This window comes from Podarcis raffonei, chromosome 3 (assembly GCF_027172205.1).
Source record: "Podarcis raffonei isolate rPodRaf1 chromosome 3, rPodRaf1.pri, whole genome shotgun sequence".
Classification (NCBI taxonomy): Eukaryota; Metazoa; Chordata; class Lepidosauria; order Squamata; family Lacertidae; genus Podarcis; species Podarcis raffonei.
This window is the reverse complement of record NC_070604.1, coordinates 88468803-88491996: the sequence shown is the minus strand read 5'-3', so window position 1 is coordinate 88491996 and position 23194 is coordinate 88468803. Positions and strand designations below refer to the sequence as shown.

General features: G+C 43.6%; 1 protein-coding gene across 3 annotated transcripts in view; it reads right to left on the bottom strand.

Moving 5' to 3' along the window:
- Window positions 1-23194, bottom strand: part of DAAM2 (dishevelled associated activator of morphogenesis 2) — a 212608-nt gene that overhangs the window by 172809 nt on the left and 16605 nt on the right. For 2 of the 3 annotated variants that reach the window (XM_053382937.1, XM_053382940.1), the window contains exon 2: window positions 21462-21598. The gene's annotated coding sequence lies outside the window, so the exon portion shown is untranslated. Of the gene's footprint in view, window positions 1-11578; window positions 11744-21461; window positions 21599-23194 lie in introns of those variants that run through there. The other variant, XM_053382938.1, reaches the window with a different exon arrangement.

The window sequence follows — 23194 nt, the reverse complement described above, 5'->3', positions numbered from 1 at the left end:
TGAATTTGAAAGCTTTGCATGGGATTTACCTGAGGTAAATTCATCCGCGTACCTGAAATACATTTATTGCCTATTCATCGAGAGGACAAACAGTATTTCTAAAGATCAATGAGAAATATAAAATATTGGGCAGGGAGCATAATTTGGTCCAGTCATATTTGATGTATTACAGCCCTCACTGGCAGTTAGGATGCTAGATACCAGAAAAGCCATGATTTGCTTTTGCCTGGATCCTGACCCTTGTATGAAATCCCACATTCCCTCCATAGACAGCTTTTGACACTGAGACAGCACAATTGAGACTGCAGGGCCAAAGGGAAAACTCCAAAAAGGAGTCAGAACCATTCATCCGGCCTCAGCTGCAAAGGTGAGAATCCCTTGCATCTTTCGCGATCTCACTGGTGGAGGATATAGCAAAAAGATATATACTGTACACAACCTCCAAGCATAACAAACTGTTACCATCTTTTCTCTAAAACTTATAGCGCTTGGCAGGACAGATGCCAGCAGAAAACAAGTAAGTTCCCCAGATGAATATCTAGCAGCAGAACTGGGAAGTCACCCCTGGCCTCTTGGCATGAAACTCACAGCTCAATCGGCTTGACATACCTTTACCTTCCCAAGTTCAAGCAGAGACATTTCTTCTAATCCCCTTATAAGAATGTAAGAAGAACCACATTGGATCAGGCTAAAGACCCCTCTAGTCCAATATCCTGCTGTCACAAGGATGACCCACCAGGTGCCTATAGAAAGCCTGCAAGCAGGGCATGAGTGCAACAGTGCTTTCCCCACTTCTGGTTCTCAGCAAGTGGTAGTAAGAGGCGTATTAAGCCACTGTGGTTAGTAGCCATCAATAAGCCTTATCCTCTAGGAATCTGTCTTCACTTTCTTGCCTTTGGAGAGGGTTAAAAAGTGTCGTATCTGATCAGCTCTCAATGAGACAGAAACAAACTGTAAAGAGTTACATATTTCCCAAGCTCCAATAAAAGAAACTGTGCAATTTTCTTCCCCCATGGCAGCCATATTCACTTTTAAATGAAGGCACTTCTATTCTTGGCAGTACTCTGGGCAAAGCTTTTCTCTGCCTGCTGAGAGAAACAAGGCAGTCGGTAGACTGCTGAGTAACTCCTGTCCACAAAAAGAAATCAATTGAGATGTCATTCTTTCAGACCCTCGCTAGACACATTCCCACTCAAGAAATTAAAATTGCAAAGGGTTCCTTACTTAGGTTCGACTGCAAGTTCTTTCTTGGTGTTACGGGAAAAATCACTAGAAAAACATCAAACATAGATCTATGAGCCTCCAAAAAGTTTTACATTACCCCCTGAAGAATTATTAGAAGCGCTCGCCTACCAACACACTTCTGGGAATTTTTAAACTATGCAATTCTGTAAAGGCATTCAGATTAAGAAACGGAATCCAGTTAATTGTGCTGTGTTTTACTGAGTACAGTAGTACCTTGTGTTATGAACTTAATTTGTTCCGGAGGTCAATTCTTAACCCGAAACCGTTCTTAACCCTGAGGCGCACTTTCGCTAATGGGGCCTCCTGCTGCCGCCACACTGCCAGCGTGCAATTTCCATTCTCATCCTGGGGCAAAGTTCTCAACCCGAGGTACTACTTCCAAGTTAGCAGAGTTTGTAACCCAAAGTGTTTGTAACCCGAAGCATTTGTATCCCGAGGTACCATTTTATCAGCTTATGGCAGCACTGACACAGACCTTTTCATTGGTGGTACCCATGTTACGGAATGTACTCCCCGCGGAAATATGAGAGACCTCCATCAGTATTGGCATTCCGGAGGCTTTTGAGGATACACCTGTTTCATACAGGCATTTCCTAAATCTCTTACCAAGATTTTCCTATTTTAATTATTGCGTTATTTTATTGAGATTGTTTTATTGCATATTCTAATGGTGGATGCTTTGATCTTAATGTCTGTGTAATTGGTTTTTACACTTGTAAACTGCTCAGAGGCCTATTCCGGCATTAAGCAGTATCTAAATTCATGAATGAATAAATAAATAATAAAGCATGGTTCAGAGAAATCCCAGTGTGTTGAAATGAATCAAACACAATGAGGGGGGTGGAATGTGTGTTGCTATCTTTTAAACATACCCACATGAAAACACAAAACTGTATATGGTGCATAATATCTAAGTCCCATGTCCACCCTGATCTGTACCCTAAGTCCCATGATTGTGATCTGTACCACATCACACAAAATCTCCATAACAATCAGCAAGGGATTGAGAGAGCCAGCGACACTGACCTGCAGATCTACCCCAGATCACGCTGCAGCACAACAAATCACAATTCTCAGAATTCTCAGATAAGGGCTCGGTTTCTTCTCTTTGGCAATCACTCATAGCCAAGCAAGATTGTCTTCCATGAATATGGATTCAGGTAGGCAGCCGTGTTGGTCTGTCACAGTCGAAATAAATAAGCTTACGGTATCTGAAGAAGTGTTCATGCACATGAAAGTTTATACCCAGAACAAACTTAGTTAGCCTCTAAGGTGCTACTGGACAATTTATTTATTTTTTTATATTCCTTGAATATGGCCAGTGAACCACATCTGTACAGTGAATTTCCACACATATCATTTGTCCGTGGTCCTACAAAACACTGTTCAATGCACCACCACATCCCTATATGTCAGTGCCAAGGGTCAGATCCACAGCTATTCAGCTGCACATGTGCTTCTGCTAGTGCATGGTGTCTTTAACCCTATCTCCTCCCCTTTGTACCCCTTCCATTCCCCACCCTCATTGGCTCTCATTGGGGAGAGTCAGGAGAACCCCCAGAAGAGTACAGGGGGAGGAGTGGGGATATTGTTTGATCAGGCAAGCAGAGATGCCTGTGCTGAAACAAGAGATCACCTGGGCACTGCTTCGAATTTCTCTCCAATACTGCACAAACATATTTTTAGCCACAGCCTTATTTGTCCAGCCAGCATCAAAAATATTATGGGAGTGGTAAGACAATTTGCTGAGTCCGTTTATAAATGAAACAGGTGCAGAAATGTAGAGATTTAAGAGGAAAAGAAGGTTCTATCACCATTTTTGGTCTGCCTTTTGCAATGGTAAATGCTCCAAATGGCTGGGACAGGAGGGCAGGGTACCTTATGGATAAAGATCAGTGTAAACCACCAAGTCATAGATCGCAGCAACCTGGCAGACACCTCTGAATTTGCGGCCACTGAAGGAAATACAAACACAATCACAGAGATAGTTGCTGGCTTGAAATTATGCATTGGCTGGCATCCACGGGATAGGATATATTAGGACCAAAAATCCAGTGCTGGCACACATCTTAAGCGCACTTGGGAAGCTTCCCTAAAAGAACATCATACTAAAAAGTATGTTCAGTTAATTGGAGACAGAGTGTGTTCAATGTAGATAAGGAACAGCACCACTTCAAATCAGAATAATCAGTAGCAAGAGATTTTTCCCACCTTTCCAATACATACTAACAGGAACAAGTTAGGATTTTAATTCATTAGCAATTATGCATCTAAAACCTTTTAAGGTGGTGGCAGCTTCAGATAAACTGAGCACAAAAGATACATTTTTAAAAATGGATGTGACGTCTGAGTACCAAGAAAAATGCCCTGATCCCATTTCTTATTTGCCTTTCCTTTACAGAGGGAACTGTATCATTTTCTACTTGTAACAAAAATTTGGCACAGCCAATCCAATCCAAAGTCATTTTACTGGCATTATCGGGTTGCTACAAAAATGTTTTGCTTCCGTACCAGCAGATAAAATTGATCCTTTAAAATGTTTCCATCAAAAACTCACTCAGAGGCTAAGAGTTTCCAGTTCATGCTCTCTGGGCACTTTTTAAAGCTTTAGTCAAACACACGCTTAATAAACCTAGAAGAGAAATGAGTTACAGTATTTCTCTTTCTCTCTCTCTCTCTCTCCCTCCCTCAGTTCTGCTTCAGGACTCTGGCAACCGATTCTCTCAAAGGAAAGGGCAGCCAGCACAGAGTTGAAGCAATATACACAGAATTTGTAAAACTACCTCTATCAGGATTCAGCCGTTTATTTTCTTAATTAACTGAAAATGATAACACAAGAGCATTTCCATTTGGAGAGCCCTCCAGCTTCATCAACTGCTGGAAAAATTCTGCTCCAAGAGCTGAAGTTACAGTTATTTCAGCAGATTTCAAAATAAACACAGCCATACAATCGCGCTGCATAGTAGCCAAATCTAGGTAACATTACTGGCCACAGAGCTGCAGACGTCTTCAACACGCCCCGCCAAATTTTGTTACATGGCACCCACATTGTATATTTGTGAAGCCACAAAATGCCACGTTCGAGCCATGCAAACGACACCAATGAGACAAAACCATAAAAGCCAGAGGTGGTTTCTTCCAGCCTGTCCTTAGCCCACCTTCCTCTGCATGGATATTGCATTAGGCACCAGCAATTATAGCAGGCAAGATCATCCTGCGATTGGACAACCTTTCAAACCACCTACACATCTCAGACCTGCCAAAGACCAAATACGAGACCCCGGAGGGAAAGGCCAGGAAGTGGGAAAACGATGTGTTCAAGAAGAATGGCTCTGGCATCCATTTCATTTCCTATAAGCTCCTCTTTACAAGTCAGCAGTTCTGCTAGAGCCACCTTAGATAATAATATGCAGGCCATCAAGACAGGAAGGTATGTCTGAGCTAAAAAAAAAGTCAAAACCGCTCCTCCTAATGAGCGGCCAAAGAAGTTCGGATCTTTTTGAAGTTCATGAATGGAGCTGCTCTCGATGGAATACCAGAATCCTAGAAGGATGAGTAGGGATGGGTAAGACGACAGTGGTGGGGGAATCTCACATTTCCTCTGGAACAGACCTGGCGTGCACTTGTCAAGAGCAAGTTTGTTGTTGTTGTTTTTAATTGGGCCACGCTCAGGATATGAACGCCATCCTCAGGGTCAGTCAGATCACTGGCCTTCAATGAGTGGCTTGGGACCCATTACCAGTTCACAGCAGCTGCACTGCCACCATACAAATATATGGCTTTTAAAAACGTCTCGCATGCTGCAAGTCTCATTCATTTGGGGACTTGGGAAGATATTGAGACATATACTGTGAGAACGGAGGTGGATGCTGGATTGTGGAACTGCAGGAGACACATCACCAACCTTCACATTTATCACTAAGATGGTTTGTTAGCTAAATGTCTAAAAGAAGCAGACCAATCTTCAATCTTTTCGTCAGCAGAACTAAATAAATAAATTATGGTCATTTGTAACACTTTGTTGTGTTTGGAGTGCGGGGTTTTTGTTTTTTTAAGGAAACAGTTAAAAACCCTGGCAATGCAAACTCCCATTTGCATTCTTAAAATATTCTTTGAGCAAAAGATTAAGGCTGTTGAGCCAATCCTATAAAAACAGACACAGCAAATAAAACCTGTTTCAAGACTATGCCAAGCTATTTTAGAAACAACCATCTGGCTCAAGGATCTTAACACAGTCGGTTCCAAGAAGTAAGGGGGAAGCCTGAAGAAGAAACAGATATTTAAGAAATTAAGAGAACTCATCAGCAACTGATTGAGGGCCGCTGAAACCAGCTGGGGAACAAAATATACTTCTAGATCATGGGCTAGTGTCTAGACACTAGCCAGTGTGCTGTAGTGGTTAAGAGTAGTAGACTTGTAATCTGGTGAACAGGGTTCGCTTCCCCGCTCCTCCACATGCAGCTGCTGGGTGACCTTGGGCCAGTGACACTTCTCTGAAGTCTCTCAGCCCCACTCACCTCACAGAGTGTTTGTTGTGGGGGAGGAAGGGAAAGGAGATTGGTAGCTGCTTTGAGACTCCTCAGGGTAGTGATAAAGCGGGATATCAAATCCAAACTCTTCTTCTTCTTCCAAACAGCAAAGGGGCATGCTAGAATATGGATGCTGATCTTCTCCGTCCTGGTATGATCTCTGCAGAACACTTCTCACTGACTTGTCCACTTTCCAGGAGCAAGGGATTTTGGCTTCTGGGGAGTATTTACAGCAGGACTGAGAAACCCAGGCCCAGAAGTCAAATGTGGCCCTCAAAGCTTCTTTATTTGGCCCTTGGGACTCCCTCGGGCCACACCCCTCTCACTTGGCCATAGCCCTCACTATCCCTCCTCCATATCCTTTTTGAGTGCTGTTGCCTGGCTGGAATTTCTTCTTGAACTGTGACTGAATGCAAGGGCAAGTGTAGGTGTGGGTGGTTGTCTGCCTTTGTAGCCTACTATACAAAGATAAAGTCACATCCATTGCTCCACCCTCTTTTGCCCATGGATACAAACACCACACACAGAGAGCTCCAGAAGGTTGTTCATGATGGAAGGTGGCCCTAGCGTGAAAGAAGCCCCAGAGCTAGTTTAAAGATGTAATCCTTTAACATACACTCTAAAGTCCCAGAGCACATTATTATACCGCTAAACTTGACATTTTGGCTTTAACTGAACAGCAGACATACACTTCAAGGAAGAGGGTGGTCTTCCCAGTAGAAGAGTTCAGAGCATCGTCTAAACCATCCTATGAAAATGAAGTATTATTAAAGGAGTTCAGCTGTGGTCACATGAGATGTACAAGCATGAAGGGAGCATTTTTGAGAATGCCAGTGTCAAATGCCAGCAACACAAAACAGACAGAATTCTCCCACAAGAGGCTGTAGCCTACAGAATGAAGGTTAAGAATCACATCTTCCACCCTCCTAGCACCTCTGTCACTGCCCACTACTTGTATGTAGCCTTTGGAAGGTGTTCTCTGGCTGAAAAACGTTCCCCATCCCTGTTAGATGTACTACGTGGCTCTAAGACCTAATGCCCAAGTTTGTTTGTTTTCCTCTTCTCACCTCATTCCTTCCCCCGCCTTTTTGCGTTGGACCATATAGATTATAAACCTGAAGACAGGAATTCCAACACACACACACAAGCACACACACGCCATGTATTGATCTTATTTAAGTCACTCTGGGAAATCTTTTGACTGAAGGAGCAGGGTAAAAATGGTTTAAATAAACTCAGTAAATTCAAAGCCTCCGCCACGTCCCTCCACCCTCCAAAATGAGGCAAGTGGTGACCAGGAGAAATGAGGGCCTTTCCAGTCCCAGCACCTCAAATATGTCACAGCACCAGGCAAAGAAATGTGACCAGACATTCAAATGTGCTTTATAGCTGGTTTTAGACATGCTGGGTTTTAGTGGTTTTGCTTCCGTGACTCTTCTGGTGTCTTGTTTTTATGATTTTAACGTCTCTGTTTTTAAAATTATATGCTGCCCTGGGAGTCATGGTACTGTAGGGTGGCATATAAAATTGCCTGTTAAAATGGTACTTCAGGAGTACTTACCAGGAGTATCCAGCAGGAACTTTCTATTGCTCTGCCCTTACAGACTACTGGGTACTAGCTGGATAGCATTTGTTACTACAGTAATAAGCACTAAAGTATTTGTTATTGTAGTATCAACAGGCAAATTGCAAAAAAGAAGAGTGGGGAGATACAGGATCCTATAATCTAATACAAAAAAGCTGGAATAGGAACAGAGGAAGCTGCCTTATACAGAGTCAGCCCATTGATCCATCTAGCACAGTATTGTCTACACTGACTGGCAGCAGCTCTCCATGATTTCCAGGTCAGGTTCTCTCCCACCCCTACCTGGAGAAGCTGAGGATTGAACCCGGGACCTCCTGCATGCAGCACTGACGCTCTGCCACTGAGCTATTGCCCTTCCCCTCTCTATTGCTCTGCCCGGAACGCAGCCATTCAATGAACAGAAGATTTCAGTCACTGCACTTGCTAAGCATAAAACAGCATTTAAAAGGACCAGATTGCAATTATGCACACATACCAGAATGAGCAGCATGCGAGTGCAGAAAACAGGTGGCAGGGTGCAAAAAGTAGGTCATTTTAGCAGGGCATCCCATCAAGAAATAAGTTGTTGTGGATACCCTGCAGCGGAGGGACAGACAAGTTGCTAAGTCCACGGTCAGCAGGAGGCAAATTCACTCAAAGGCTTCAGAGACTTTGGGGTCATGTGTCAACAGAAATGCAGTGCACCACCCAGGAAAAAAAATGTCAGAAGCCAAGAAATTAAATTTTTTTAAAAAAATCAATCCAAGACAGAAAGCAGTGTCATGTTTGTACTAAACAGTTCAAGCAAGGTTTCCCAGCACTTGCTCATTCATTGATTTTTTTTAAATATTAGTGAATACGCTAAACAAGTACCCCCCCTTTTGACGGCACCTTCAGTTGTCCCTGAAAGGAGGTTGGTGTAGCCTGGCCTTTGCCAACCTAAGGCTTGCCAAGTGTTCTGCACTACAGCTCCCAGCAGCCCTACCCAGTCCCAACAGTTTCTGTTGGGAACTGCAGTTCCAAATATCAGAAGGGCATCAGGTTGGCAAATTCTGGTGTAGTCAATAAAAGCCATAGATCTCCAAAACGGACTTCTCCCTAGCCAGGATTTGATAGGTTATCATTGTTCCCACACACCCTGCCATGCAGCAGAAGAGGGTAAGGGAGCGGGTATCTAGGGAATATTCAACCCCTATTTTATTGATTTCAAATATTTTTATCCAACCTTTTTCTGTGGCTCACTACAGAAACTAAAGCAATTGGTAATGTACGCTCAAACCAAGTGAGAGCAAAAACAATACTTTGCAAAATAGGACAGAAACATTTTTGGTGTGTGTGTGTGTGTGTGTGTGTGTGTGAATGTCTTAACAACCTGTCTAAATAGCAAAGGGCCCCTTGAGAAAGGGAATTCCATCACCAGGGTGCCACCACAGAAAAGGTCTTGCTTCACACCCCAGTCAATAAGATATTCGGTGAAGTAATGTTATGCCCTGTGATACAAATTACATTTCCCATGCAACTGAAAGCTGCCCAGGCCGTCTTCATTCCTGGAAGGAACACTTGGTGACCATCAGAAAGGAAGGGATAGTATTGTCACTTCCTTTGCCACAGTAGAACCTAAAACTTTCTGCACCTTTTTTTTCCTTTACAGGTCCCCGTGACAAAATTTGACCCCCAAAAATGATGCTTCCATACCAGAGTGAATATAACCAATCTATACAAGAAGAATCCCAGCTTGAGGAAAGTGTTATTGACTATGGATCAATTGAAAAACCTGACAGAAGCAAGAGTACATCTTCTCTCCCTTACAAACCTAATCAACTTCTTAGGATTCCAAAACTGCTCTCTCAATTTTCAACAATACTTTCCCTCCTCTGCCTTTAAGACGGAGTATGTATGAAAAGTATGAAATAAAGATGAAGACAAAACATGACCCTGATATACCTCTAAGAAGACTGGGTATGTCTGAAAACACATGCATCTTCTTAAATTTCCCATGCACAACTCTTATGTACATAAATAAACCAGTCAGTACCCATAAGCACGAGCTGAGGGTGGGGGTGGGGAATCTCAATGAATTGTAAATGTCAAGGATCTGAATGAGCAGATTTCATAACATGTTTTCATCAGCTTTTCCAAGAATTAGACGCAACCAGCTCATGTTGTCAGCAGTAAATCAGTAAATTGTCTCCCAGCTTTGCAACTTTAAATTTACAGGGTTTAGCCCAAAGGGGGGGGGGGAATAATACATTTATAATGGCCTAGCTCAGCCAGTCTCAGATATATCCTAAAGATACAATCAACTGCTGATGACCTTGTATTTTTAAAACAATCTGTCACTCAGGCTGTCCTTCTCTCCCACCAGCAAAACAACAGTATCGACACCACAGGAACAGATCTCAAAGGTTCATTTTGTCTGAGTCTTCAATGGGATGCACGTGTAAGTACATCTTTAGGAGCTAGGGTCAAAATAATGAGCATGACTATACGTAATGCAAAAGCGAGGAAAAGCAAGGGCAGTGAACATTACAACATGAGCAAAAAAGCAAAGAACATGAATGTGAGGTTTCTTTCCCTTCAAGTTCACTGTCATCTGCACTTGACCATAGTTGGTACACAGTTACGGGGCAAGAACACAGGTCCGTGTGTTAAGAAATCTCACACATCTGCATTAGAAATCAGCTCAAGAGCCACAGCTATCCAGTTTGACAAAGTCAGGCTAAATGGACCATATGTCTGACAGCACCACATCCTGTCATGCTTCTCTTCCTGTTCAGAATACATAGCTCAACACCCTTTGAGGAAATATTTATTGAACCATCCCAATGCCCAAAAGTAACAGTAGGACAATCCCTTTACTAGAAGTAAAATGTCATAAAGTAATGAGCAAGTGTTTGTAATTGCCTCTGAGCTCTTAAGGTTGGATGCTAACACACCCACCCCAAAAACAGGCCAAAAAAGCACCATTATTGTTTGGGGGGGTTCTCTCCCCTCCTCCCCAATTTTTTTGATTGTTTGTTTTTTGCATAACATTCAGACAGAAGAAGAGTTTGGGGGACCTGACAGATTATACTTATAACTTTAAGACATTTAGCTGGTCCTAATAAAAATATGACTATTAATTTTGTGTTATTTTTGGATCCCCCACCCCAATAAATTAGCACAGCTACTTTCAATGTATGTCTGTTTGGGAAGATCCACAAATTTGTTCCTTAACCAGGATCCAGCCAGATGCATCACTGCACTGCCAACAACAAAACAGAACACAAAGCTTTAAGCTGCTCTGCATATCCCTCCGTAGTACCTATGGGCATCAAAGGGATGAACCTTCAGGAAGGTGTGTCAAGAATTCCTAATACTATGTTCTTAATTCCGATTGGCCAAAAGCTTCATTCTTAAAACACGTCACGTGACTAACTCTACTAGTCTACACAAAATCATGAATGGGTTTGCTTCCCCGATGCTGCACTGCGGTGCTCGCTGCCCTGATGAATCACCACTCCCTTTCTACCAGCTTATCACCACTGAATTATTCACTTAACTGAGTTTTACCAACTTCCCTGGCTGTTTTACGGCGGATTATCGCCAGGCGTCGCAGCAGCGCCCTCTACCCGACCCACGCGGGAACTGTACCCAGGGACGCTGCCCAGCGCCTTCGCTTCTGCCCATTTCAATTACAGGCGACGATTGCGACTCAGAAATCTGCAGGCACTTCAAAACAACCCCCCCTTCGCTTTCATTTTAGAAATTGACCTCTTCCCAATATAATTTCCGGCCGCTTCCAGAAAGAAAAAAATGCTCGACGTGCAATTCTGCACTAAAATATAAATGACAAGTCTCCTTAAGAAAACCCCGTGGAAGAAAGTCATATTTAGGTTGCATGTACCCAATGAGTTCAGAATAGACATGCACAGCATTGCACTGTTAATAATCTCCCTATTCCGTGCAAAAATAGAAACAAAAAGGCTTCTTCTCACCGACTTCTGCCTGTCCAACGCACCGCTTTTTGCCAGCAGGCTGGCAGGCTTGCCTTCGCCCAAGAGCTAACGTGGGAAACAGGATTTTGATTTTAGAAAAGGGCTGCAAACGCTCGAGAGGCTCTCCTTTCCCAGCTCGGCTCTCTCCCTTGTGTTTTTGCAGCTGCTCTGCTCAGAAGAGACCATAAATGTAGCCTGCGGAGAATGTTTTTTTAAAAATAAAGAGCGCCCTAAAAAGCGATGATCACTTGGGTTGGACTTACCCAGAAGCTCAAGCAGCGCTTTTTTTCATCTCCGGACTTGGCTTTCACCGCAAACGGCTGAGCTCAGGGCTCCGGCGCGGCCATCCCACGTCCGCCAGCCAAGCCCCCTGGACGCCCAAGTGCACCAGGCAAGGGAAAGGGGCGGCGGAGCCTGCGGGCTGCTGCAGCGGCGTCTTCGCCTTCGCCTAAAGAGCAGGCGCCGCTTCCTCGTCCAGCCAGCGGCCGCTTTACGAGCGCCGCAAGCTCAGCTAGGCGCTCCTGCGCTACGCGCTCTTAAAGGGGCCACAGCCCCGACGGGGCGCGCAGGGAAAGAAGCGTCCGGGCGCTCCTGCGGGAAAGGAGCCCTGTCTTCACGCGGCGGCGCATGCTTTATCTGAGGGACGCCCTCCCGATCTGCTACTATTCTGCTGGTGGGATGCAGAGGTCTGCGCAGGAGGGGCACTCAAAACGGACTTGGCACTTTTGTGCAACAAAGCTACGTCGGGAGTGTGTGGTTGGGGGGGAGAGAGATATTTTCGCAGTAAGGAAAGTGATGCGGAAAAGCACTGGGTAGTGTGGGAGGTCAATGGCTCTGACCCAAGAAAACAAATCCGACTGGTTGTTTGATAAAAAGTGTTGAATGAACTCCCCACAAACTTTGTCCAGCCAGTCAGTATGTTGTATAAAGTGTTCAAAGACCAATAGGTCAACTGATAGGTTTAGGAAGCACCGGGGAAGGGACATAGCAGGCACCTTTAACTGCCCCACAGCTGACATCATAGATGACATCACATGTGGGCAGGTGGACATGATTTGACTGAAAGCAACTTGTGGGCCAAAATGATGAGGCCTAGTGAGAATCACAAGCCAGAGGTTCGTTCTCTCTCTCTCTCTCTCTCTCTCACCTGCCATAAACTTTGTGCGAACAAATCAAGATTAATGTCGAATAAGCAGGTCATCTGCAAGTGACTTTAGCATTGGATTTATTTTATATTATTTTTATTGCTTCTTACAAAAAAATTTGCAAATCACACGTTTGTGATCTCTCAATGGACCACTGACAATATTCTGTATGCCCTGAGTTCGAGTCATGTTGGTAGAGGTAGCCATGGGGCTTTGAAGATTGTCTCAGTGCAGCTGCTAATTCATTAGCAAGAAGCATAAGAAAGAATCAGAGGACTATGCCCCGCTCCAACTCTACTTCATATTATATTTATTTGGTTGGCTTACTAGCTTTCAGATTTATAGTCCCCTTGTCAATCAAGTAATCCTCAAGTTTGCAGTTTCTCCCCCTCCCTAAATGGAGATTAAGGGCAAGACAAACAGAAATGCTTTGTCACACAGAGCACAGCTCAGGTATGGAATTTGCTTCCAAAATACCGTATGTGACAATGGTAGAGTGGGCAGGGCCAGAGCTCAGTGGTACAGCATGCTTTCCCTGCAAAAGATTCCCAGGCTCAATCCCCAGTATCTCCAGGTAGTGCTGGGGAAGCTTCCTGCCAGAAACTCTGGAAAGCCATTAGCAGTCTCTGTAGATCAGGGATGGGGAACTTGTCTGGATGTTGCTCAACAACAACATCCACCATTCCTGGCTATTGGCTATCCTGACTGGGGCTGGTAGGAGCTGGAATCCAACATCTGGAGAGCCACAGATTAGCCACCCCCATCACAGATGGACCAGCAGTCTGAATTAGTGTAAGACAGCTTCCTCAACTTATGATAAGCTCTCTCCAGGGACACTTGCCTGGCACCATCAGTTGCATTTTTAGGCAAGAACATTCTTATTCACCCACATCTTTGGATCTTAATTTTAGTGGTGTAGATCTGTTTTTCTATTATTTGTGCATTTTAGGAAGTTCTAGCCTCTTTTTATATTTGTTTTTGATGTTCATTTTTGTAAAATTGCTTTGAGTTTCGTTTTTGGGAAAAAGTGACTGATGAATAATAATTTTAATCAAAATGCAAGGAAGGAGATTCTGCCTAAACATTAGGAAGAACTGACAGAGCTGTTTGACAGTGGAACAGAAGGTGGTGGACTCTCCTTCACTGGAGGTTTTCAAAACAGAGGTTGGATGGTCAGGGATTCTATAGCTGTGATTCCTGCATTGCAGGGGGTTGGACTAAATGGGAGCCCTTCCAACTCTATGATGATGTGATTCTTCTTCTCCGATCCTACGGAAACAATTCATCCCAGAAGGTTCTTGCACAACCAGGAGCCCAAAGATTCCATACTTCCCTGCTCTTCAGCTCACAACTATTTTCTGTACCATTGCAGGAGGGGAAAGGCTTCACTGCTCATTCTCCACAACCACTCAACAACACATAGATGCATGCCTCCACCCTGGAAGCTGAGCCCAGTTAAAGACTGAAAGCCTCCTGTTTGTTGAGCATTCCTCCTGATTTCCTTGCACAATGCTTACACAGGGGTTCGAATATGGTTGTGTACACCCTGTACCTTTAAAGCACATTCGAAGCAGATTGTTTCTCTCAAAGAATTTTGGCCACTATAGTTTGCTGAGGGTTGCTAGGAATTGTAACTCTGTGAGGAGCAAACTACAGTGCCCACAATTCCTTGAGAAAAAGAAAGAGTTTTGAATGTGCTTTAAAGGTATAGGGTGCATCCTGATTTGCTTGTAGGGAGGTAATATGACAACGAGCATTCATCCCAATTTGCTTGCACAGAGTTACACATCTCCCCATCAATCAATCATCTACTGTATTCTCCACTTTTTAGTGCATTTCCCCATCACTGTCCTAGTTGCAAAAAAACAAAATGAAAACCAACCAGCAACCTTGCTTTGTTTTTAAGTGGATTTGTTTCTACAGAGCGATTTAATTTCCGGCATGTGATTGAATCCTTCTTGCAAAATACTGACAGTCTAGAGGAGACCAAAGAATTTACTTCTCACTTTCTGCAACACCAACAGGCACATGGCTGCAAGGGTGAGAATCCTGCTCTTCCTGCTGTGGGAAAGATGCCATTCTCAGAGTCTCTCTCACTCAGAAGAAACAGGAGAAAATATCATCTTGCTACCCACTAGGCAATATTCTGTTGACTCGTGCACAAAAAAGAGTTTCCCATCCAACAGCAGAAATTGCCTCCCTAGACCAAAAGGAAACAGATGGCAGACTGGCACTGGTCTAGAATAGATGCCCAACTAACCACAGAAAAGGTACATATTGGCCAAATAAGTGGCAATGCTGGCCAATCACAATATAGCACTGTTTTCTCTACTCTACTAGTCTTCTGAACAACCATGGTAACTTGGCGTTGATTCTGGTGCTCCCAGGATGTGTCTACAATGATTTTATTTATACAAAATGGATATGCCCCTTGCTTGTAAATAGACCCTCTAAGCAGTTTACAAAAATAAATAAATAAAACATTTGACACAACATTTGTTAGTGCTAGAGGCAGAAGAGAGATGGGGAGGAAGGCTTCTGTGGTAATAGAGCTTGGCAGCTGCCATTTGAAATGGGAAGAGTAGGACTTTGACGCTCAGCCCCTTGAATGCTGATCAGGACAATATTGGGTACATGTAGAAACTTAGATCACATCCATGCCATACATTTAAAGCACATGGCTTCCCCAGCAAAGAATCAGGGAAGTTTGTCCACGGTTCTGGGAAGTATAGTTCTCTGAGGGCTAAACGACAGCTCCCAGGATTCTTTGAGAGATGTCTTAAATGTGTGGTGTGGCTGTGACCTTAGCTACAGAGAAAAAAGCCACAGTTATCAAAGTCCAGATTTGGAAATACTTAACTGTACTCTGTGTTTCAGGACAGTATGTGGAAATAAGCACTTACGTATATCTAAAGCACAGGGCGAATTAAGAGAATTAAGGAATGATATTTTATTTAAAAATAACAACAACCCACAATGTACTTCCTACATTGTACTGTACGTGTAGCTTGAAGATAAGAAAATGTGCAGTCTATGATAGTCTCTTAGATAATTTAGTGATAGTTCTGTTCCTTTGCAGTCCAAAAGAATACCAAGTTTTTAAAACATTACAAAGATTCCTTTGGAAGCCAGGTTTCATGATTCAGAAAGAGAAATATTCACTCATGCTTTGAAGTGAAACGATCCCCTCATGCGTGCCTTGAAGTGCAATGGTCACACAAAGAACCTGATGGATATAAATGTATCTGGCTTGAAGAATAGGGGTGCAAAAACCCAAGAGCAGGACATTTCCAAAAGCTAGATTATGCCATAAAAGGGAATTGTTTTCTGCACCAAGTGTTCTGCAAAAGCTTCTGTATCAGCCTTTGGTCTAAATCATTTGTTAGATCAGTTGTCAAAACAAAGGAATCTGAGTATTGTTAAACTGAGGACAAAGGTAACTATTGTAGATGGAGTTTCTGTGGCAGGCTGCCTGCTCCCTCTGACAAAGGGCTTAAGCACCATGTTGTGTGGATGGGGGAACTGAACTGTGAGCAATAGCCAACACATTGTTATTACAAGGCATAAGTGTTTCTTACATCTGACACACTTCGGCTGCATCCCTGCTCTGAAGTGATGGGGTGACTTCTGATGTCAAAGAAATTTGACTTGAGAGCTACGCCTGGCAAACACTGTCAGCTGGTACACAGCATGTTCACTGTGGGACCTGGGATCACGTCCCACAACAGCCATTGGTTCACCTGGTGAATCTGTTGAGTCACTTATTGTCCGTCTCAGTTTCCTCATCTGCAAAATGGGGACAATAATCCCCTATTGTCCGGGAGGTGCTGGCAGGATGACTGAGAAATGCTTCATCAAGAGCTGAAAATATACTATTAACGTCTTTTAAAATCTCTATTTAAAAAATCAGACAGGATAGCACCAAAGTAGGCATAATTAATTAGAGCAATCCGTTTTCAAAATAAAATGTGTTTTTTTCCTGAGAGAAAGTTCCATTACAATGCCCAGTTATGAGCTGCACCTGCAAATTTCAATCCAAAGAACAAACTGTTTCAAAGATGGTGGACTTGAACTGACTGTATGGGATGTTAGGCACTTAGTGAATCTGGAGCCAACCTTCGTGCTCAGATTTCTGGGATCCATCAACTGATTCAGTTGATAGCCAGTGTTACCAGCAAGTGCTCAAAGCAGCTTACAGTAACTCACATCTTATCCTCATAATAGTGCTGCAGGGTTGCAATTTGCCAGGGCCACCCAGCGAGCTTCATGGCTGAGCAGGGATCTGAATCACATTCAAACCCAACCCTACTACTACAAATGGGAGTGGGTGGGTGTAAATCCTATGTGGAGGCACATCATGTCCCTTTTCTAAAGTGCTTAGCTTGCTCCCCCCCTCTTGATCACACCTGATCAGTTTCTTTGCTTTCTTTGTTCTCCACTTAGAAACACCAGACATCCGCCTCCCCCCCCCTCCATTTTGTTTCAAAGGATGTTCCATATTCTAGAGTTCCCCCCAACACCACAGAACATTACAGAAGAAGAAAAAATATCACTGCACAACGTTGCTGGAATCTGGATTCAGCGAGCAGTTCCACTTCCAATCCTGGCTCAGTCCTGCTTCCTCTTTCCCAATCAGTTTGTGCTCATTTCCAGTAGATCTGTTTTCATTTAGCGAGTTTCTTCTCTCAACTCTCCACATTTCTGAAGTTGACAGTGGAAACCGAAGTGGAAGACTGAAAGGAACCACCTCAAAAGTAAAAGCTGATGAGGATGGAGGAACCGTTGTCCTTTGGGGCCATAAATACGCTTTGTGTGTCATCTTGGGTACCCAGTAATGTAGGTAAATAAATTACACGTTCATAACGTGATTCTTTTTAAAATTATTTTTTCGCACTATGAAAAGGATTTATACAGGCCCAATGGAAGAGGAGGTGTGGAGGAGAGTGAAACCCTAAATGTGGGAGCCAGGAGGGAGATTTATTCTTTCGTCCAAATAATACCATTATTAGGTCAATCACAGTGTTCTACACCTCAGCTCTCAAAGGCAGGTTTCCTATGATTGCCAATTGCTGGAAATCACAAATGGGGAGATTGTGACCACACTCAGCTCCCTCTTGCAGGTTTCCCATAAGTGTCTGAGTGACCACTGTGAGAACAGGATGTTCGGCTAAGTGGGCCATTGGCCTGATTCAACAAGGGTCTTCTCATAGTGTGCAAGCTTTCATGTTCTGCAGAACTCTTCATCGGGCTAGGTGGCAAAGCTGTAGAAAAGAGGGCAGGGACAAAGACCCTCCAAGAAGCTTGAGGCAGCATTCACACTCCCCCCCCCCGCCCCAATTTAATCCTCGCAACAACCCTGTGAGGTAGGTTAGGCTAAGAAGCAGGGACTGGCCCAGGATCACCCAGTGAGCTTCATGGCCAAGTGGTGATATTGAACTCTGGTACCCAATACCAACACTCTGGTCTTAATCCAATACTAAAATCACCGCACCACACTGGCTCTCTCTCTCTCTCCCACACTGACTTTTGAGACGAAGAGAGGGAGAAGGTATCAGACATTCAAATCTGCTTTGTATAGGTGCCATGACAGTTCCAAAATGCAACAAGGCATGAATGGGAAACCCCTCTATAGGCCAACACTGCTACCTTTACTTATAAATTATCTTGTTGCCCAAAGTCTTTATATAGCAGATTGTAGGCTGCTAACCCTGATTCATGCCTTGTACTTCACAGCCCATTGTTTTGTTTTGTTTTGGCTACAAAAACATTTGTATCCCACTCCGGTTTTCCCGGAAAATACCTGCCTTCCCATTGTGGAGAAAACGGTCCTAGCTAGCGTGTAGCACACAATGTGGCTTTACTTACAGGAATTCCTCTACAGTTAAGATTTCCAGGGAGTTGACAGAGGTCTAAAGAAAACATGTTTGCCTGCTTTTAAAACATGGAATGCTGGGGGGGGGGAGGAGAGCAGAACTACCTGTTAGTAGGGAAATGTGAGTTCCTGTGGCTCCCCTCTGAAAGTACTGAGAACATTTCAAAAGAGAAATAGGCAGGCTAGTAGAGGGGGCTTCTCCCACTTATTTGCCTTCCTTCATTCTGTTTTTCTTTTTCTTTTTTAAAACAATTTTTCTCCTTTAGAAGAAGCTGGTGTTAGGAAAAACAGTTGAGGGAAACATTTTCAGGGAACAATTAGCTAGCACCGGGAGGACTAATACCCCAAACACATACTTGTCAGTTTCACCTACAAACAGTCCCTGCGTGGTTAATGTTAACTGCAGACATGTTTAGGAAATATGCCTATTACTTGTTTATTAGTTAGTTATAATTCACATAGAATCAAAATTTCAGAATTGTAGGGTTGAGTGAGTCATCTAGTCCAGCCCCTGCAAATCGGGAATCACAGCTAAAGAATCCCTGACAGATGCCCATCCAACCTCTGCGAAAACCTCCACTGAAGGAGAGTCCACCACCTTCTGAGTCCATTCCACTGCTGAAAAAGCTCTTACTGTCAGAAAGTTATTCTTAACATCGAGCTGGAATTTCCTCTCTTGTCATCTGAATTTGTTTGAATCCATTGGTTTGGGTTCTACTCTCTGGAGCAGCAGAAAACAAGCTTGCTCCATCTTCCACATGACAGCCTTTGGATATATGAAGATGGCTATCATATCTCCTCTCAGTCACCTCTTTTCCAGGCTAAGCATACCCAACTCCTTCAAGCGTTCCTCATAAGGCTTGGTTTCTAGACCCTTTACCATATATGCTTCCTAAACTCATATGAAATAAACTTAGGGCAGTGCCAGATGACCTGTATTCATCCTGATTTATTTGCAGGGAGATTAGATGATGCTGGCTATTTAATGAGCACACATCCTGATTAATTTTTTTATTTATCAAACTTATTACTCACAACTTACAACCAGCAATAAATAACACAGAGAGTAAAACCAGCATCAACAGAGAAAAAGCTAAAACTCCATGAGTATTTTGCTAATTTCTTTGTTGGAAAGTTAGATGGCAATATGTTGAAAGAAGTGTGATCCAACACTTTCCTGTGCATGTTCCCATCAATTTCCTTATAGCAAAAGGTCTGATCTTCAGGTTACTAGTAGTCCCCCGGTCAACTATAATTGCACAACCTAAATTTACTGATATGTTATTGAATTGCGTGCGCACCCCCCTCCAAAATTGTGATAGTTGAATGGCCTTGGCCCAGTATACCTAAAGAAGCATCTCCACCCTCATCATTCAGCTTGGACACTGAGGTCCAGCGCCAGGGGCCTTCTGGTGGTTCCCTCACTGTGAGAAGTGAGGTTACAGGGAACCAGGCAGAGGCCCTTATCGGTGGTGGCACCCACCCTGTGGAACGCCCTCCCATCAGATGTCGAGGAAATAAACAACTATCTGACATCTGAAGGCAGCCCTGTTTAGGGAAGTTTTTAATGTTTGATGTTTTATCGTGTTTTTAATATTCTGTTGGGAGCTGCTCAGAGTGGCTGGGGCATCATATAAATAATAAAATTGTTGTTGTTGTGGGTCCCACTTGTAGACTATAACATCCAAAGTACTGTGGGAACATTCTCCCCTTCTTGCTGTCCCCATCGTTCAAGACCCTGTCCTGCACAGAATAATAGATGAAAAAAGAAGAATTGGTAGCCACCCACAGTGGTTGGGAAAACCCAGCCAGATGGGCGGGGTATAAATAATAAATTATTATTATTATATTATGATGATGATGATGATGATGCTAAGAAGGACTGCCTTTAACTTAACAGCATCTGAGGCACTGAGACAGAAGGCAGCACCTACAAGTCCTTCAGCCTTCCTCCACTGGACTCTTCCCAAGAAGGATAATGTGTATCAGGACAGGTGGGAAGACAATGAAGGAGGGTTAGTGGTTGCTTCCCCCTGCCCTCCCCCAAACATTTAATAGTACGGTATATAAGCAGCACAGATCTGAGCAAGAGGCTGGTGGTGATCTTAAACATGAGCTCACCCATCCAGAAAACTCCCCATGAAATGAATGGCCATTGCATGACAGCACACAGCCTTTGTGTAAAGGGAGCTACTCTCTTTATACATTTCTTTCTTGGAATATATATAACAGGGATGAAGAAAGGGCTGTAACTCAAGAGCATCTGCCTTGCATGCAGAAGGTCCCAGGTTCAATCTCTGGCATCTCCAGGTAGGGCTGGGAGAGATTCCTGCCTGAACCCCTGGAGAGCCACTGCCAGTCAGTGTAGACCATACAGAGTTAGATGGACCAATGGTCTGAGTGCAAGGCAGCTTCCTGTGGTCCTGTGAGGACACTGCAGTGTTCCCAATGGTGTTGGGCTCCAACTCCCATCAGCCCCAGCCAGCATGACCAGGGATGATGGGAGGTGTATACACAACATCTGTTGTGTATAGTCATTAACACATCATCTCATAAACCGATAATTTCCTCCATATCTCGTATTCCTAATCTTTTCCCCAGATTGAAACGTTCACTGAATGTGAACATGTAACAGATTGCTTCCCTGGACACAGCTTATTTCTGTATTCATCTCAGATTGAGTGTCGTCCCTTCCCCTTTTGCAAGAAATTATGATATTACTATATATCCATCTATTTTTAGCCCGTATCCCTAGCAGTGTGCAAAGGGGTAAGGAAATAAAATTGACTCATATTTCTGACACCTTGTCTTTATCCTGTATGGTTGTTTTTTTTGTTTTTTTTTTTAATGTTGTAAATCCAAGCCTACCAGTAATGATTTTTCCTTATGTGGTGAGTCAGGAGGTCTCCAGCCCAGATAAAAACACAACAGTTTTAACAGTATTCACACAAAGTATTCACACAACTTGCCATCACCATTAATGCCTGCAACACGGATGGGAAATCTGTGCGGCCCTCCCACTCCCATGAGTCTCAGCCAGTAGTGCCAATGGTAGAGACAAAGTCCAACAATATCTGGAGGGCCACAGGCTCCCCAACTCAGGTCTGCATGATCCTTCTCAGTACTAACCTGTGTGATGGGAAGAGACCTTGTTTCCTTCTCTTCTCTCCCTCTGGTTAGGTCCTTATGCATTCAGCTATTGAAGGTGTGATGGTGGGCAATGCCCATCAGCGAGTGACCGAAGCTTTTATGACACTTGAGATGATCTGTTGGAGAAATTGACACACATGGTATACAGCAGTGCAAAGGTTGTTTGTATATTTTCATGCAATGTGCTTGTGGATATGAAGAAGGCCAATCAAGGGCCACTTGTCCTCGGCCTCAAGCTCAAATGAGGCCCCAAATTAAGACAACTGTTTGGCGTTTGATATGTTTTGTGACTTACAAGAACTTAAGAATATGAGATAAGCCTGCTGGGTCAGGTCAATGTCCCATCTAATGCAGCATCCTCTTCTCAAAGTGACCAATCAGATGCCTGTGGGAATCCTGAAAGCAGGACCAGAGCGCAGCAGAATTCTACCCACCTGTGATTCCCAGCAATTTGTATTCAGAGACACAGAAGAAGAAGAAGAAGAGTTTGGATCTGATATCCCGCTTTATCACTACCCAAAGGAGTCTCAAAGCGGCTAACATTCTCCTTTCCCTTCCTCCCCCACAACAAACACTCTGTGAGGTGAGTGGGGCTGAGAGACTTCAAAGAAGTGTGACTGGCCCAAGGTCACCCAGCAGCTGCATGTGGAGGAGCAGAGACGTGAACCTGGTTCCCCAGATTACAAGACTACTGCTCTTAACCACTACACCACACTGGCTCTCGACCCACCACATACTGCCTCTGACAGCAGAGACAAAGCATGGACATCATGGTTAGTGGTTACCTCCTCTATTATTAGGCAGAGTGAGGCAATTGTCTCTGACAGCAGTTGCTGGAGGGGCAATGATGGCAGCCCTCACCAAAGGAATTTCTCCTGAGCCTCCTTGCCACACCTTTCTGTTGGAGGTTAGAGTTGTGTATGCCACATGGCCTTGCTTTCCCACCCACTATAACTATGCTATAGGTCTGTTGGAGGACACAATCCCACTGCTTGGCTTAAAGTAAAATCCAGCCGCCATCTTCCTTGTCCAAGTCTTATCTAGCTACTCCTTCAGATCCAGTTCTGCAAATACTCTTGTTGACTACTTCCCAAACACCAACTGGCAATGCTCTTTCCTTTATGGTTCTGTCCTTGCAATTAACCACGGTAAAATTTTGGACAGATTGTGTAACGTCTGTTCCTCCAGAATCACTGCTACAAATCATTTACTTCTAATGAACTATTTCTATTTTGAAAAGAAACCCAAACAACTCTGCTGGGAGACATTCCCCAACTGGATTGCTGTCATGAAATAAACTCCCCACGGTGACCTCCTCCTTGGGTCCAGGGCTTTTCAGTTCACCATGGGAAAAGTCAATAGGAATCTGTTCCCATGTGCATTTCTTCACATATTCCATAATTAATCAAATGTTCATGAAGCTATCATAAAAAAAAAGGCTGGTGTTTCGCAATAGTTCAACTTCCCTTTAAGTACTAAAATAAGCATCATGTTTGCAAAAGCATTTACCAAATCATCTAGTAAACACCGTTTTTCTGTATATCTAGAATTGTTCAGACATGGGCTCTGGTTAAAATTTTGCTCAGTAGAATTTGATTCTTCTCACTTCTGCTTTATAAAATGAGCGACATGTCTTCTAACATTACTTGGGAGAATTCTCGCTAGTGGCTATATGAAATCCTACACAGACATACCTGAATCTGGAAAATGAC